The sequence below is a fragment of the Pteropus alecto genome, unplaced genomic scaffold, assembly GCF_000325575.1.
Source record: "Pteropus alecto unplaced genomic scaffold, ASM32557v1 scaffold76, whole genome shotgun sequence".
NCBI lineage: Eukaryota > Metazoa > Chordata > Mammalia > Chiroptera > Pteropodidae > Pteropus > Pteropus alecto.
Genome location: NW_006443138.1, coordinates 12506082 through 12517660, shown reverse-complemented (window position 1 = coordinate 12517660; position 11579 = coordinate 12506082).

Below are 11579 nucleotides of genomic sequence, written 5' to 3'. Positions count from 1 at the left end.
ATAAAAATTATGTAAGTGTCAAGAATAAGGAGCTGATAACAAATGAACAGTGGAAATAAAATTTTTAATTAAAAAAATTAAGTTTGGAAAAGATTACCCTCTTCATGCATGATGAATTAAATGAGATTATTTGCATTATTTAGAAATATCCAATAAACTATTTCCCTCCAAAAAATGTTAATTTCAAATTAAATTTCCTATATTAGCTAATGAAATATAAGATGTACTTTGATCTTCATTGTCATGTTCAACAGTATTGGTGCAAATATTGTTCATATCTTTATTTTCTACATTTGAAATACTATATAAACAAAATACTTACTGAATATACATGTTTTAGTGACATTTGAAGGTAACTTGGCTCTAAAAATAATCCACTGCTTTGTTGCCTACTAGATCATAGACAACTTTGTAGTAGTTATGGCAAACCTACCCCCATGCCCATGGCAAGTAACTCTAATCACAGCATCTTGGTCCTTCAGCCCTTGACTGTGTTTACTTAGAATCTTTCTCAGCAGTCGCCACCTGAAAGCCACTACCAGTCAAACAGAATTGATATGTAAGTTGAAACTTATTTAACATCCTGGAGTTCCAACACTAAATCCAAATTCCTTTGGGAATTAAGCCTCCATAATCTAATGCACCCTGACTTTCCCATGTGTCCAGTAAAATTTTCTTTGGTCTTTCCTTTGCCTTTGCCAAATCTGCCCTTTCTTCTAGGCCCAGCCCAGTCTCCACTTCAACCATAAAGCTTTTCCTCAAATACCTGAGTCCACACAGAATATTTACTTTGTGGGGTACCATTCTGCACATAATGAATACCACATTTTAATACTTAATCTGTCTTACTTTTGGGTCATGAGTTGTGGCTTTGACTCCCCAAAGTGACAAGTGTGTCATCCTATGATTACTGTATAGTTTTCAGAGTGAAGGCAGTAAAGGAACTCAACAGCTACCATAGGTAATTTGTTTTGATAAATGGGAATGCCTCATAAAAAGGACCCTATTGATTTCGTATAAATAAAGAACTTCTGCTGTTTAATGTTCACTAAACATTAAAAATACTCTGGAACAACTTGTTCATGTAGTTCTAAACTGTCTATTTTTTTCTAAGCGATTTCCAATTTATTCACAAACATTATTGTAATGGCTGTTCTACATTGTTATATGTATACTGGGGCGGGGAAGATTGTAATGAAGTGAACCAAAATAATAGTGATTAACTCTGAGTGGCGAATTTACTGTGACATTTATCTTCATTTTTATTTTTTTGGTATTTTATAAATTTTAAACAATTAATGTACTATTTTTATACTTGAAAAAACAAAGTTAATTTGAAAAATACTCTCATTCCTCAGTGTCTGAAGCTGAGCTTCTTATGGGTAAGAGTGTCCTATAATGGGTCCTTTTAAGATGATCTAGGATTCCACAAAGCTTCTATTACTCCTTGTGGTGAGAATAGAGAGAAAGATGAGATGCTGGGCACTTCACTAAGAGAAATAGAGGACTGGCACTTTAACAACATGTACGTACGTACACACACACACACACACACACACACAAAATAGCTTCTTTATATTTAAAATTAAGGTTTTTCTGTGGGACAATTACAAATCAAGTATTTTTTAAAACCCTCTTTTAACAAATTATACATGTTATAATTTTATATATATATATAATTTGCATCTTTCATTTTACAAATTTCTCATCAGTTTTCCTCTACTTACTCTTTGATGGCAGAAATATGACAATAGCCTAGGCTTACTTAGCCAATATATGACATTACAAAATTTTTATACTTAGAAATTACAAAAGCAGATATGTTTTCCAGTCTTTTAATAACATCATGCAAAACTTGGAAGAAAAGATAAATACGTAGGTAGGTAGATCTCCTACATCACTTGGCAAGTTTCATCTAGTGAATCTAAAGAAAATGAATAAAATTAATTTTATCTTGGAAAGATATAAAAGAAATATTCATAGAGCTTACTCTTTTGTTCCAGAAAGCTCAGAAATGATTATTCAAATAGCAGTGCACAAATTCTAATTAAAAAAAAAAATCTGTGATACTTTAAAATAGTTTCATAATTTAGGTCATTCATATTTTGTGTTAATTTTACTGATATAGAAGTTTTAACAAATAGTGATCTGTCTTTTAAACAATAACAGAAATCAAACAAAAAACAATTTTATTTCACTACAGTGACTTTACCATTTTGCATATATTGATTGACATAACATATATGTAAGTCTAAGATTTCTAAAAACTAAGGTCAAGTAAAGGGACATTGATCTCATTTGCTCAAGAACTCTTAATGGTTTTGTCTCCCTGTCTGGTTGCCTGTTCCACAACTGAGTTTATAATTTAGTTTATAATTTCTCCATAAAGAGCAGAACCTGCAACTCTTTGAGTGATCACAGTAATCCCTTAGAGCCATTGTTTCAATGATTTTTTTATTCAAATGCTGTCTCTGCAGGGAGTTTTCTTCTCTAGTACACTGAACTTTTGACAGTCCATATGGTCTTAATGAACTTCCCAGGTGCTGAACACCATCCAACCTGTGTTTTTGGCAGCTCTCAGAGGTACTTAAACTGCCTTTGTCATTCTTCGTAATGCTGCTTAAGATGTTTTTTAGAGGAGAAACTATGGACTGGTCGGTGGAAACAATCAAGTTTTAAACGCCTATTTATCAATGCAGAAGTACTGTCAAGGAGAATGTACTTCTGAGAGAAAGAAACAAAATCCATAAACTTAATATCTACATGGGACAATTATTGGAATATGTATTTGAGATGTTATTCTCTATTTTTATAGACTGTAGGAACAAGTTTGCTCTCTTTAATCCAGAAGAGAAAGTAGTGTACAATATTTTCTTCACCTAGTTTATAAACCTGGATAAGTTTAGGGTGAGCACCAAATTAGCCCAATTGTCATTTGGATTCCAAATTAATTTTAGAATATCAGCATATATTTATTGGCTAGTTGAATTGAAATAATGGCTAATCAGTTAATGATATGGATAGACAAATAATATTAAGACTGCCTAGATAGAAACAAAGTATTTTATAGTCTTCAAACTATATTTAAAAGTTGGTGTGTATATTTTTCCATTTTTTTCTCAATTTATTAAGTATCTACTCTACATATGTTGTCCACTAAACCCTAGGAGGGTTTAGTAGAATACCTTTGTTTTACAGAACAATAAGTAGAACCCAGTTTTTTCTACCTCTAAAACCATGCACTTATGTTATTCTTGCCCAATTTGAAAAATATGTTCATCATATAATGTACATTGTTGGCATTTTTAAACATGTCAGCTAAGAAAATGAACCCCTTTCCATTTTCTAGGTCTACAATTGTATAAGTCAATCTTTGTTAGAGACAAGTTTCCTCACCCACTGCCAATGCCTTGAAGAACAGATATTTGTGTTCCCAGAGCCCTGGCAGCTAGGGTGCAGACTCCTGTTAAGATCAACAAACCCAGTGTCTTTACCTTCAGATTTTAAGTCCAGCGTGAAGATTCAAAAAAGGAAAGACAGTTTAAAATTCATTTCCAGCTTTGCCATCTAGTATCTGGTTTCCAGTGATGATATTGGCAAGAGAATCAAAAATCTGAGTCCAGGAGTGATGTCACCAGTAGGCACTCCTATAAGCAGATTATTTCACGGTGTGATTTGTGTGTGTCTGTGGCTGCATTGTCTTGAGCCTGGTTCTGTGACTGGTTCTCTAAACTTTTCATCAATTCTATGATGTGTAGCCAGCAAATATCTTTTCAACTTTAGCTAACCATAATTAGTCTCTATCTTATATACTGACAGGTTGCCAGAGCTAAAGGATGATCATCTACTTACCTCTATTCCACATTATTTCTCTACTCTCTCTCTTTTTACCAGCAGTGATCATAGCATTACCAATTATTTCCCAAAATCCATTCTTTTTTCTTTCCTTTAATTGTAAAATCTCTAATTTTAGCTTGGCAGATGGCCATTCAACAAAAGACTATATTTCCCCAATTTCCTCGTGGACAGGTTGTTCATGTAACTAATTTCTGGCTTAGAGCAGGTTATTAGAAATGATTAGAAATGATCAGTACAACTGCTGTGTCATGACAGTAAAGTAGCCTTCTCTCTCTTTCACCATCTCCCCTAAAGGTTATCCAGAAGGCAAACATGATGGTGAGAACTAAAAGAGTTATTTAGACCATTAGATGGAAACAACAAATTAAAAATGATAAAGCAACTATGTAGAATGAGTGTGGGTCTTGGATGATATACAGTATTTAGCCCTGGTCTGCTTATCTTTGGACAATTAGTTGTAAAATTTCTATCTTTTTTAAGCCATTATTGTTTTGGATTTTGTTGCAGAACCAAACCTACATTCTAACTAATGTGGCCATTGACATTTTTGACTACATTACACAACTTCTTGCCAGTCATCTCAACTTTGGGTTCTGTTGAAGCTTTCTCATTAGGATAAATACATTGCTTCACGTGCCTCCAACTTGAGCTTTTGGAAATTCAATCATTTTGTTAGCCAAATATAATAGCTACTCAGCAGTAACAGATGTGAGGAGAAATGACAGGGGGATTACTTGGCCATTTCTGCCACAAGAGCAAAAATGGAATCCCCAGTTTTGCATGAAAAGACACAGCACATTCTAATGAGCATGGAAAGGTCAGGCCTTAGTTTTACATGCTGCTTGGAAAATAGTATGAGGCCTTTCAGTAGTACTTAAATAATACTGTAATGGGGGTTTTCATTCTGAGGTTCATGCCACACTACCTAAATAGAAGAACAAATAAAAGAAAACAGCTGTGTTGAGGTTTATGATACTCACATTTGTTATTGACAAAATTGCAGTTGAGATTATTTTTTATTAATCACACTGAACAAACATTCCAGAAGTATGTCTCTCTTTTTCCAATTAAATATAATCTCTATTCCATAAATTAAAATTGAGAAAGTCAAATTCAATGCAGTTATAAAGATCTTTTTTTTTTTCTCAGCTCACAGTTGACCATTCCCATGTGCACAAGATAAAAGGGCAGGGAAACAAGTGGTTTTGCTAAACATTTTGGTATGCAGGGAAACCATTACGGCACTGACGCTATGAGACTGCAATCACATTCACATCCGAATAAAGCCTGCTGACTATAATAAATTACTGTGAGTGTTAGAGCCTTGATTTAACCCAAAGTACTTTATAATGAGTGTTTTAATCTGCCTAAATTTCTACTTTCTTTGGGGTAAAAAGTAAAACCTAGAATCTTTTCCCATCTATGGCTCATGTTTTATAGCTGGGGGTAGAGGGAGAATCCTATTTCTGCTTTGTTGCAAGAATGTAAAAATGAATTGCTTCCAGGAAGTAGGATCAAGTCATTAGTAATTATAAGCACTAAAATTACTATTACTTTTAATTTTCACTATCCATCCAAAATACTAGAAAAGTTTTAGGTATATTTGAAATTGTAAAAAAAAAAAAAAAAAAAACAAGACAAGCACATATCATAAAAACATCTTTCTGAACCATATCAATTTCCTTCCATATGTATTAGAAATCCATGCGATTTGATAACTTTTTCTCCTCTGTTCTAACACTATTCAGGACAAGTATCTCTTAACAGTATGAAGATGACCAGCTAAGAGCTCAGCTGCCAAAGATGATTGCTTTAAAGTCCTTGTAATATCAGCCTAAGGCAGCCTAAGAGATGAGCAAATAGATTAATCACAGACCTTTGAACACGGATAAGCAAACCACAGCCAAATGGATAATGTTTCACAAAGAACATGTAATCTTTGGATGCTAGAGTTCCTTCTATCACATATATTCCATAATGGCTATAAATTCCATTGCCACTAAATACCCACTGAGCTCTAAGCCAAGAGGAGGAATGAAGTCCTGTCTATACAATGTCAAGACACCAAGTTGATTCAGTTGTTCCAACAAGTATTTAAGAGAACTTTCTATATGACATATGGTAGAGTAGGGAAGCCAAGGAGAAAGTATGTTTATCAAGGACAGCTAAGGACAGAGCCGTGATTAAGATATGGATCCCAAAGTCTATATGCTTATAGTCTTGTGGCAATTACAGACCCTGAAACAGATCATTTCAGTGTGTAAAGAGAACATCGATCAGCACAGATGGGTAGTCGAAGTGCCTAAGTTTAAATTCCAATCCATTATATACGTATATGTTACTTCATTTCCCAATGCCTCAATTATCTCATCTGTAAAATGGGAATAATAATAATAAAGTTAGCTTCGATAACTGTGAGCTGTGGTGATTTTTAAAATCACAGAGTTCTTTGGAAACACAGAAGTGAGAAACTTTGCCACACACGAATGTTATAGTAACACTTCCTGGGGAGAAGATGCCAGGCAAGGAAGAGAGAGGAAATAATAAATAGCATGGGACTGTGCAACTCCACGGCCAATTACACCTTGGTATTTCCAAACTGTAAATTCGGAGGAAGTTCCTCAAAAGTTCAATTTGACCATTGGTTGTTCCATATATTAAAATCTGCATGAAAGACTGCATTTACCTGAGTATTTTAGCACCATAGAGAGAGCAGGCCTAGGGGCAAATCCAGATTATGGGGACCCCATAAACAATGTGAATCCAGTGAAGTATTTTCTGCAAGTAAGTTGCATGATCTGATTTGCCTTCTTAAAAGATCACACTTACTCTGTGAGGACAATGGATTGAAGTGGAGTAAGTAGAAGCAGAGGCACCACTCAAAAGACTATTGTGGAAGTTTAGGAAAAAGAAAAATTTAAACTAAAGGTAGAGACTACAGAACTAGAAGAGGGTGGATTCAAATAATATTTTAGATGTAAAATCCTCAAGACTTGGTGTTTATTAGCTGTATGGAATAAGGGAGAAGGAGGTATCGAAAATGAATCCTAGGTTTTATCTTTGAGAAATTGAGGGTATGGCCCACTTATTTAGGAAAAAAAAACTGGAGGAAGAACAGATTTCAAAGGGAAAGTCATAAGTTCAGTTTTGAACTGGTTAATTTGAGATGCCTAAAGTACATCCAAATAGAGATGTCAAGTGAGCACGTGGACTTAATATGAGGTTCTCAGGAAAGAAGTCTGACATAGAGTTTCAAACAAACACATGACATGGAAGATTCTTTGAGTGGAATGAAATTGCCCAGGAAACAAGAGGAGAGGGTCCTAAGATGCAGCCGTATGGAGCTTTAGCATTTAAAGATTAGAGGGAGAAGGAGAAATCTCCAAAGAACAATGAGAAGTAGCCAAAGGTAATAAGAAAATCAGGGAATTTTAGTTTCACAGAAGCATAGGAAAAAGCATGTTTATTAGGAAGGAGTGAATAAAACATACCAAAAACTAAAAAGAGTCCAAGTAAGGTGAAAACTGAATATTGTTCTTTGAAGTATTTAAGTTCTTTGTGGTCTTGACAAGAGACAATCAATGAAATGGTGTGAGTGGAAATAAATAGTGCTAAAATAAAGAGTCTAGAGAGAGGAGGAAGTCTTGCTGTGAAATGGAGAAGCCTTTTGGGGCAACAGCTGGATGGTGTTAGAGGATCTCAGGAGGACTTAGGTGGTTTCTTTCTTAAGATAGAAGACACTAGTGTGGCAAATGTAATCCTGAGCACAGCCTCTCAAGACAGACTTCAACTATCCCTGCTCTGAGGAATCTCTCTTGATTCTCTAAACTAAGTTAGGTGATGTACCCATAGAAAAATGTCTGCAGACCTCTATTAAACCACTTTTCATGCTGTAATTATTGGTTTACTTGTTTCACTCAGCAAAATAGAATGCACTTAAGTGCAGGGATTACTTACCCACTACCATGCCTGCCATGCTCAATTCACTAGTCTTAACAAGCACTAACCCATAAATAAAATCAGTTCCATTTATTTGTTAAACACAAATGTCCAATTCTCTCTATTTTTTTTATAAAAATCTGGCCAGAGAGATAAACTATGCACATTTTAAAAGTCTTTGATTAAAGAGACTTCTATCCTAGACTTGAACTAAACTTATTAAAATGTGTTAGAAAAGATAAAGCTGTCAAACTAAATGATTTCTTCTCTAACTTTTCTGTAAGTACCACAGTTTATGCATTTTTGTATCCTCTACTGAATCCAGCAAGGCACTAAATATACACTAGAGGGTTCAATAAATATGCATTGATTGATCTTTTTTTTTTTTAACCTGCATGAAATTTTATATCTACAAAGCAAAAACACAGCTACCGAATATTGTGGTAAAACAGTAATTTCTCTTCAGTGTTAGTGGAATAGTTTGTGTCACCCATCAATTTGACAAAAGAATGTTTACAAAAAACAGCACATAAATGAATCATGGTGAATAAGACCATCTATTTGCTACATAAAATAGATATATAGGTTTCCCTGCAATATGTAACCTTCTTTAGCTGTCGGGTGATTAAATTGCCAGCTTAAGTTCTAATGATTTAACGTTGGTGTTGGAAACTGATAATAAAGTTAATCTGCTCTCAGGAACACCTCTGATGGACAGAGAAGTTGTATAGCAATATAAAAACAGGATCTTTTCTAGATAAAAAAAATATTTACAAGGTAACCAATCTATTGTTCTCTATGATGAATCTATGCAGGATATTTTCCTTCGATGCAAAGTACAGTCGTTTTATTTTGTTGATGCTGTTCCTACTGCCTCAGGCACAGATGTGCTAAGAGAGCTAAAAAGTCAGAAAAGTAGCTAAATCTCCAATGTTCTGATATTCAAACTTTCTTGAGTACAGAAGTCTAGCAAAGGATGCCATTTTCTTTCCCAGTACATCAGACGAGTGTCACTAAATGTGACTGAGGCCACTGATTCATCTATCTTTGTGTTTTCAAAAGTAGAATAATAGTTTGCAGGGGGTAAATTTACATGGTGCATTTTAAGCTATGAACCCAGAAGAATACTTAGTTAAAAGCATGGGCTCTGTCATTAAGAGAATGACACTTTTAGGTTTGAGGCAGAAGAAGACACTCAGTCATTCTGGGAACCCAAAATAAGTTGAATATTACACTCTTATTTCAAGCTATGAAATAAGATGCTACGCTGGACTAGAATATTTAAAGTCTGTGTGATTGCCAGGAAAGATGATTACACAAGTCTAGCTTTCCTTCCAAAATCTCATGAGAGTGACCAGTGGAATATTCTAATTGGAAATGTTGCTAGCACTGGACACTGGAAGAGATCTACAATGCTCCATACCAGAGAAACAAGGTGAAATGCTTTTACGAGAGTTAAAATATTAGGCAATAAGTAAGAAGATACTTCAACCAAGCCTTATTAACTGAAGAGAACATCCAAAGACAGGTCAGAAAACATAACCATTTCTTCTTTCCTGCCTTTGCAAACTAACCGCACAGGACACTACAGACAACACTGTTAGGCTCCATGATGTGCTACTAGCAAAAGCAGAACGAAGGCAGACATGGAAATACACACATGGAATATGGGACACAATTAATCCATAATACAGCACAGAGGCATCTCTGTGCCATAATACCCCATAGCATCAGATTCTGCTCTGATCCTCTCGTATTGGTAATTTACTGTGACATTTTTGTTGATTTGGTTATTTACTTCTTCCCCACTTCCTTCTGTCTAGACTCAAAGGGCCTCTGTGTAACATTTGGGGAGAACAGGAAGCATACCAATTTCTAAAAGAACCCACTCAACTCCTACAAAGGTTGGCAAGCATAGGCAACCTTCTGGAAGTAAAAGAAAACTGAAAAATCATGAAACCTAAAAACTGTTATAACAAGGGAAGCACTTAGAAAAATTATACTGACCCATTGACTCAACAAGTATTTTTATGAGTACTTATCATGTGCCAGGCACTATGCCAGGTTAAAAAGAAAACAAAACAGCCCTGATACCTCCTTGTTTTGAGGAAGAAGCTGGCTGCCTCTGGTCCTGATTTGTACCAGAATCAAATAAACCTTTAGAAAATGTCTAATCTATGTATCAGCAAGATTGAAGGGACCATTGAACTGATAGTGCAGTAAGAGGGAGAAGTCAAAGATTATAAATTAGTTGGAAATAAAAATATAATCAATAAATTATAATTAATAAATTATAGCCATAAATTATAATCAATAAATTATAGCCATAATAAAGGCAATTAAAAACAGAAAAGCAGATCAGTAAATTATAAGATAAATTTGAAACTTTATCCTGAACTCCCATGAAAGTCCTAAAAAATTTAAAGTATGAGAGAAAATAGGAGAGAGAGAGAGAGAGAGAGAGAGAGAGATCTTAGTGCTTCAATTTATGACAAATAGGAATTCCAGAAAGAAAGAAACAAAATAATCAAAGCAATACTAGAGGGAAAAAATGCTGACATAAGAAAGACCTGATTTTGCAAAATTGACAAGCTAGTTCTAATGTTAATATGAAAATTCTAAGAACCAAAAAAGCCCCCACAAAAAATGTTGAAAAGGAAAAAAGTTGGAGGATTAACACTATCTTATTGCAAGACTTCCTATTAAGCTACAAGAGTAGCATTAGTGTAAGGATAGGCCAATACTATTGCATTGGGCCAGAACGAAGAGTCCAGAATGGACTTGACTTTATATGTTCAAAAGATTTCTGACAGAGACAAAAAACAATTCAATGAAGAAAATTTTTTTCAACAAATAGAGCAGATATAACTGAATATTCGTGTGGAGAAATGAACCTTGATCCTTTTGTGTCATATCACATAAAAAATTAGTTCCAAATAGATTACAGGTCTAAATATAAGCTAAAATTATAAAGCTTCTACAAAAAAAAGTAGGAAGATATTTTTGCAAGTATTTCGAGGTAAGCAAATATTTTTTTACAGAGCATGAACCACAAAAGAAAAAAATTAAAAATTAGTATTTATCAAAAGGTAAAGCTACTGTTCAGAAGACTCCATTAAGTAAATGAATAGGCAAACCACAGACTTGGATAAACTATCCACAATACTAATATATAACAAGGTATGTATATCTAGAATATATAAGAAACTCCTATAATTAAAGATAAAAACACAAATAATACAACAAAAATGGGCAAAAGACTTTGATACCTCAAAAATAAAATACACAAATAGTAATAAGAAATAGAACAGCCCATTCTGTAAAATAAAATGAACAGGTATGTACTGCATACTAGAATGACTAAAATAAAAAATACTGACAATACCAAATGTTATTGAGGATGTGGAGCAACTAGAATTCTCAGATATTTCTGATGGGGGTGTAAAATGGTACAACTGTTTTGGAAAATGATTTGACTGTTTCTTACAATGTTAAAAAGATAAATACCATACAGATTCTGTAAAATAAAATGAACAGGTATGTACTGCATACTAGAATGACTAAAATAAAAAATACTGACAATACCAAATGTTATTGAGGATGTGGAGCAACTAGAATTCTCAGATATTTCTGATGGGGGTGTAAAATGGTACAACTGTTTTGGAAAATGATTTGACTGTTTCTTACAATGTTAAAAAGATAAATACCATACAGTTTCACTTATATGTGAAATCTAAAACACAAAACAAAAAGAGACTCACCGAAACAGAAACAAAGGGATG